Below are 7071 nucleotides of genomic sequence, written 5' to 3'. Positions count from 1 at the left end.
CCTGCTCGAGAAGTTTGACACATGATGCGGAAACTATCTATTTGCAGGGCCTGATCAGCGGTGATGCATGCACCGCCCTAGAAGAGGTTAAAAATGGAATGTGGGTATGTGGAAAAGGAATTGTGGATCAAGGATCAAGCATACAAAATTTGGTGAATTTTGGAGTCCTTTTGCGGTTTTTCTCACGAAAAATGTCCCACAGCCTTAAAAAGTCAAAAAATGACCCCAAATTGTGTGAAAATGCTTCAAATTTCCACATCACTCACAATGCCGTGAATGTTCAAGCTGAGGGAGAATTTTTGAAGCCAAGTCTTGATACTTTCACCTCTTTGTGTGTGGGAGAAAGCAGGGTTCCTACAGGTGGTCTAGTGCAGTCTTGTCGCGTTCGCGCCCTGTTTTTGAGTGTGTTGAGGAGTGAATGAGAGCTTTCTCTCTTCAATTTTGCACTTGGGAGAGTCTATGAAAGTTCTGAGGTTTCCATGGATGTGTGTGCAAGGAATTGAGGGAATAAGGTGCGGCTTTCTGCAAAACTATATGACCCTGTATCGGTGCCATTAGGGTTGGCGCTACTCCAAAGAGTTCAACAGAGTGAAGTTTGGTGAAGGCTTTGCAATGGTTTGAGAGAGGCCTTTTGTGGCTAGAGTTTTTAAAGTTTTTGATGATTTTTCTTGTATATTTTGGTCACCAAGTGTGATTTCAAGTGTTGATGAACTCAACTCACCTTGTAGTGGCTGTGGGCAGGCAAGGGCTTGTAGGTCAAGGTGTTTGGAGTTTGAATTGAGCTTGTGGCTAGTATTCTTATTGAGCTCTTGAGTGGTGGTGTGTGTGGGTTGGAATTTAAGTAAATTCCATGTGTGGTGTTGAGTTGTCTGGGTGTGTGAGTGTGCGCACGGCATCTTTTACTCCATCATCCTTTGGCGATCTTGCTGGGGAGAGGAAATTTGCCGGTTGTGCACCCAAGTGAAATGGTTTTTCTGTGAAGTTTGAGCTTCATTGAAGAAAAGTGGTGTTTTGGCTGAGGTGAAAGACTTCAACTTTTGTGGAGTTACTCACGCAAGGGAGAAGCGACTTCGAAGGGATGGTGTATAGTCGGCCATTGTTCACAGGGAAGGAGGATGTGAAGGACTGGATTGCGGACTTCAAGTGGCATATGCTTGGTATGCACATTGTGAATGATGAAGCAAAGATTCATGTGTTTCCTCTTGCACTCAAAGGAGAAGCTCGTGAGTGGTTTGAAGGTTTGGAGGAAGAAAAGAGAAAACATGGGAGTAGGTGAAGCAAGCAATTTTTGACAGGTTTGGAAAGAAACTAACCGCAACAGAAGCGACGACAAAATTGAGAGGTTTGTAGCAAGATGTTCATGCTAACTTTAAAGAGTTTTTGCAGCACTTCAAAGGACTTTGGGTGCAATTGGAGGCGGCATCCCAAGTATCTCCAGGGGATTTCTTTAAAGTGCGTTAGTTTATGGATTGTCTCCATCAAGTGTAAGGGAGAAGGTCGATCATGAGGAGCTTGCTACATTTGAAAGAGCCGTGGAAATTGCCGAGGCCAAGAGAAGGTGGGAGCAAGGCATGACACATGATGAGCCACTTGTGGTGCAACCAATGGTTCCTGTGGCAACGGATGATAGAGTGGAGCGAGTGGTTCAAGATCCGGATCCCGTTATGGCCCGGATTTTGCATGATCTTGCTGGTCGGTTGCAAGAATTAATAATTAGCATAATGAATAGGAACCAAAGAGAAGAGCGGTCAGTTGGGAGAGGTAGGGGACAAAGGCTACAAGGAAGATGCTACAATTGTGATGAAGAGGGTCACTACGCCCCTGATTGTCCTGAACCACCAAGAGAGAGAGGAGGGATATACCCCTCATATGGGCGTGGTCGAGGGAGAATAGAAGAAAATAATCAAGAGCGGGCACTAGAAGCACCACCTCCGTAACAACAACCACAATTGTTGCCTGCAAATGGAGAAGGTAGGGCTATCAACATCATTACCCTTGAGCATCAAGATATGGATGTTTTGGACAATAAGAGATCTAGGCATGATAGGGAGAAAGAGACAGAAGAAGAGAGGGAAACAAGAGCAAGTAAAGGGAAGGCTAAAGTAGAAGACAAACAAGAGAGTAGTAAGAAGAGACGAAGAAGGAAAATAGGTCCAAAGGACTACCCCCTTGGCCAAAGTGTTGAAGACTATGATATTGTCGGACGACATACTAAATCAAAAGGCCACTATATCTTTTGGTCAGTTGGTGGCTTTGAATGCTAAATTGAGGAGGCAAAGGACCAAATGTGTGAGTACCTGGCTTCCTTCCAAAAAGGAAAAGCATCAAAGCACGGTGTCATCCTTGAGGATTGGTCACCCGGTGGATATGGTGCCAATAGTTGAAGCTATGTTGGGAAAGAAAATGGAAGTGCAAGCATATGTGGATGGTGGTGCCCAGGTGTGTGTCATGATTGAGGCTATCATGAAGGAAGCAGGTGTCAAGATGTCAGTGAATGCTTCAATCCATATGAGGATGGCCAACCACAACAAGGAAAGGTGTCTTGGGATAGTTGAAGATGTGAAGATAAAATTCTTGGGGATTGAGTGTCAAGATGTCAGTGAATGCTTCAATCCATATGAGGATGGCCAACCACAACAAGGAAAGGTGTCTTGGGATAGTTGAAGATGTGAAGATAAAATTCTTGGGGATTGAGTGCTTGGTTGATGCAAGCGGGTGAGAATGCTTCTCTGATCATTTTAGGGAGGCCATGGATTATAACCCTTGGTGCTAAGTAGGATTGGGGCATGGGCTTGATCACCATCCACAACCAAGAGAAAGGAAGGACCATTGTCTACAACATGAAGACACACAAGAGCCTTACAAAGGTTCAAAAGCTTAGGAGGCTGGGAGTCATTCATGAGAGGGTACTTTGTGAAGAGGTGATGAAGCTTTTGGAAGCAAATTTTATCTTTTGAGTGAGAAGTCCAAATGGGTCTCTCTAGTTGTTATTGTGCCCAAGAATAATGGAATATTTAGGATATGTGTTGATTTCAAGCCTTTGAATGCTGCCACAAAAAGGAATCATTATCCACTACCCTTCCTGGATGAAATCCTCAACCAGGTTGCAGATCATGAGTGCTCTCTTTCTGGCTACTTTCAGATCTTGATAGCGATTGAAGATCAATTGAAGAAGACCTTCATTACTCCTTGGGGTTGTTTCACCTACATAAGAATGCCTTTTGGGCTAGTTAATGCATATGCTACCTTTCAAGGGTGGATGAATAGAGTTTTTGGTCCCTACTTGGGTAAGTTTTCATGGATGACATTGGATGTTATAGCTCCAGGATCACACATTTGGAGAAGTTGAGGTTGAGTTTTGAAAGGATTCAACAAGAGGGTGGGCAACTCAACCCAAAAAAGTGTAAGCTTGCTCATTCCAGAGTCCATTTTCTAGGACATGTGGTTTCCCAAAATGGAATAGAAGCCGACCCTGACGAAGTTAAGGCTTTGTTGCTTATGGATCCACCTAGTAACACAAAGGATTTGGCATTGTTTGTGCATAAGCTCAGGTACTTGTCACTTTTTTTTGGATGCTATGTCAATATGTGTATCCTCTCCCGAAATTGAGTCAAAGAGTTCAAGGGTTCGAGTGGAATGAGGACATGCAACAAGCTTTTGATTGTATCAAGGTGGTATTGTCTGCTCTATCAACAGTGAGTCCTCTTGACTTGAAATTGATTTTCTATGTATCTATTAGTGTGGGGTCAGTAGCTTTTGGGTCGGTGCTCTTACAAAAGTAGGGAAGGAACTTCTCTCTCTCTCTCTCTCTCTCTCTCTCTCTCTCTCTCTCTCTCTCTCTCTCTCTCTCTCTCTCTCTCTCTCTCTCTCTCTCTCTTCAATTTTGCACTTGGGAGAGTCTATGGAAGTTCTGAGGTCTCCATGGATGTGTGTGTACGAGGAATTGAGGGAAGAAGGCACGGATTTCTGCAAGACTATGTGACCCTGTATCGATGCCATTAGGATTGGTGCTACTCCAGAGAGTCCAATAGGGTGGAGTTTGGTGAAGGCTTTGCAATGGTTTGAGAGAGGCATTTTGTGGATGGAGTGTTTATAGTTTTTGATGGTTTTTCTTGTATATTTTGGTCACCATCAAGTGTTGATCAACTCGACTGACCTTGTAGCGTCAAGGTGTTTGGAGTTTGAATTGAGCTTGTGGTTTGTATTTCTATTGAGCTCTTGAGTGGTGATGTGTGTGGGTTGGAATTTAAGTAAATTCCTTGTGTGGTGTTGAGTTGTCTGGTTGTGTGAGTGTGCGCACGATGTCTTTTGCTCCATCAACGTTTTCGATTCCCTGCATGTCCTCACATGAACTGCTGCTTTTAGATCATGTATTTTCTTATCGTCGCATGTGGGTAAGGCCCCCTATTCATGGAGGGTGGCGTACGATGACTTGGGGTCCAAGTAAGCACCCGATCGCTTTCAATAAAAAGTGGAAGGGCCCATATGCACCCCCCGTATGAACTGGCTCTAAGGCCACATCATCAACATCATTGCGCAACACAGCATGGCACAAAGGCACCACAAAAAAAAAACGCATGGCCTTCACCATTGACTACAAAAGACCATGCAATGCATGCATGAGGAGGGAGATGAAACTAATATCATGCACTCCAAGAGCTCTCCCTCTCTCTCATTTAATTCACCACATTATGGGACCTCTTTGGACCTTATACCCTTCGCCCACAGGACCTCCCTTTGCATATGGGAGCATTGTGTCACCATGTGGTAATCCCAAAAAATCTACCTCTGCCAACCCTGGTGAGCTCAAAAATACTCTTGACGGCACACTTATCAAGACGGCCAAGCTAGCTCAAACCTAGCCCTCTGCAAAGCTTTAACTTCATGTAACTTGACTACTTGAACTCAAATTTCCGATCTAGAAAGATCTACATGGACCATAAGTCAAGCACTTTAGACCCGTGCACTCAAGCCACTTCTAACCATCCCCCTGTAACTGCCCAGGTAGGCGGGGATCTGCAAATCACTTTTACCTTGAAGCTTCCATAACTTCTATCTTGTAGCTCTAATAAGCCATTTAGACCAGCTCAAAGAACACTTTGAGGACCACCACTGGAACTTATATTTCTACACTTTGAACACTCTGACCAACCACCTTTGATAGACACCTTGGTAAGGTACATTGGCCTCAAAAAACTTGTAAAGCATATACATCTATTACCACTTTGCCTGCCCTTGATTTCCATATCTTTTCTTTGCCCCTTTAGCATGTACCTGGATGTACGCATAGCCTTGCCTTGCACAGTTTATAGCATTGAGCAACTTTAGATGTATCATCCTCTTTCTTTTGATGTTCAACCAAAAAACATGTTTATCGAGCTTTGAAAACTGCAAAACTAGGGAACACTGTGAGCTAAACAAAAAGCCTCTATGGTATGTACAAAATCTGATTCCTGAAGTAGATAACTCTGTTTAGGTGGGTTGCCCAACTCCCTCAATTAACAATTGATGCATAACAAGCACCACCTCCGTTTCAAAATATAGCTTGAGATGCACACCATTCACCTTGTGTTTGAGAAACCGTCCATTCATTCTCATCAACTGGTAGGTTGCTGGGAAAATCTTGATGTATCTTGTACGGTCTCGTCCACTTCTTCTTGAACTTCTTTGGAACATAAAGTCAAGGTAGCTCTCATACTTCACCACCAAACCACCCTTCTCTATCTTCTTCTCTAGCAAGTGCTGATTGAACTTTGCAACTCTTTTCTCCCTCTGCTTCACATAGAAATTCGATACTACTTCTCTATCCATCTTTATAACTTCAATACTGGTGATCTTGTCTTGCAAAACATCTTGATGAGTACTACCAATTTGCCACATACCTTTCAATGCACCTAGCTAAATATACACGGGCAACACCACCTCTGTGCCACAGAAAAACTCACAAGGAGTAAAGTTGGTAGCAGATTTATAATAAGCTCTGTAAGCCCATAAATACTTGTCAAGTTTAGCCTCTGTTGGCGGTCAAACAAGACGGGCACCCTTTCAATCGACTCCTTCATCTTGAGCTCCAAAATTTTGATGTCCACTATTTATCGGAAAGCTTTGTAATTATATGAGAGTCTCCAATTTTATTCAGATCACCTTCAGTCTGTCTATGCTACATCCGTGTTATATAATTTATAAATGAGTATGAGACTTGTAAAGTTGGGCACTAGCAACCAAACTTGGTAGGTAGTGATTCTAAGTCTTAGACCTCCTCCCAAAGTTTTTAACATTTGGACTTTGTTTGAGTGCCAAAATGGTGAGATGATTGATTACGATGACATAGGACATAGGCAAGTTGCCATATCCAAGAGTCATTAATTTGTTGGTGCTAGAGATGTTGTCGTTTCATCGGTGCACTTCTTGAGGTTTAGATCCTCAAAGAGTCTTTGTGCCCCATCCGAGTCGCTTCCCTGAGTATTGACATTATGTTAGTGCCAGTAGATAGCTACGCTACAAATGTTTGTCGCATTGACCTGCTAACATTACCGCCGTTGTTGGGGATAGCGATCCTTAGGTGGTGAATGACCTAGTTGTAGGTAGTTACTTATAGATCTTTGATTTTGATTTCCAATTCATTTACACTTTAGCACGCATGCAGCTAGACAGGGCTTTAGTGCTTGGTAGAGGCTAGAAGTCGGGGACTTGCTAGGTCTACTCTTGAGAGGTATTAGGAGTTGTGAGTGAGATATAAAAGCATTTCATTCTGCATATTTTTTTATGCTTTGAAAATACTGTACGATATTTTGTTTTTCTTCCAGTTTTGCACCATTTGTTGGTTTTTAGTCATAGGACTTAATTTTGTATTAAGGATTAGGTTAGGTAACATATATAACCATCAAATTGAGCAAAAAGGATCAATGAAAAAACTATCAAAACCATATTTTGGTTTCCAAGACCATAAAATCTAAAATATTAGAAATATGATGGTTGGAGCTTGAAACAAATTACAAACCCAAAAATAAGTGGGGGGTGAACCGAGCAAAAAACAGATGATCTGGAAAGTTTTAGGCCAAAAGGTGCAGG

This window comes from Adiantum capillus-veneris, chromosome 30, assembly GCF_014529385.1.
Source record: "Adiantum capillus-veneris isolate H3 chromosome 30, ASM1452938v2, whole genome shotgun sequence".
Taxonomy (NCBI): Eukaryota; Viridiplantae; Streptophyta; class Polypodiopsida; order Polypodiales; family Pteridaceae; genus Adiantum; species Adiantum capillus-veneris.
The sequence above is the reverse complement of the archived record's forward strand: the minus strand, read 5'-3'. Positions refer to the sequence as shown.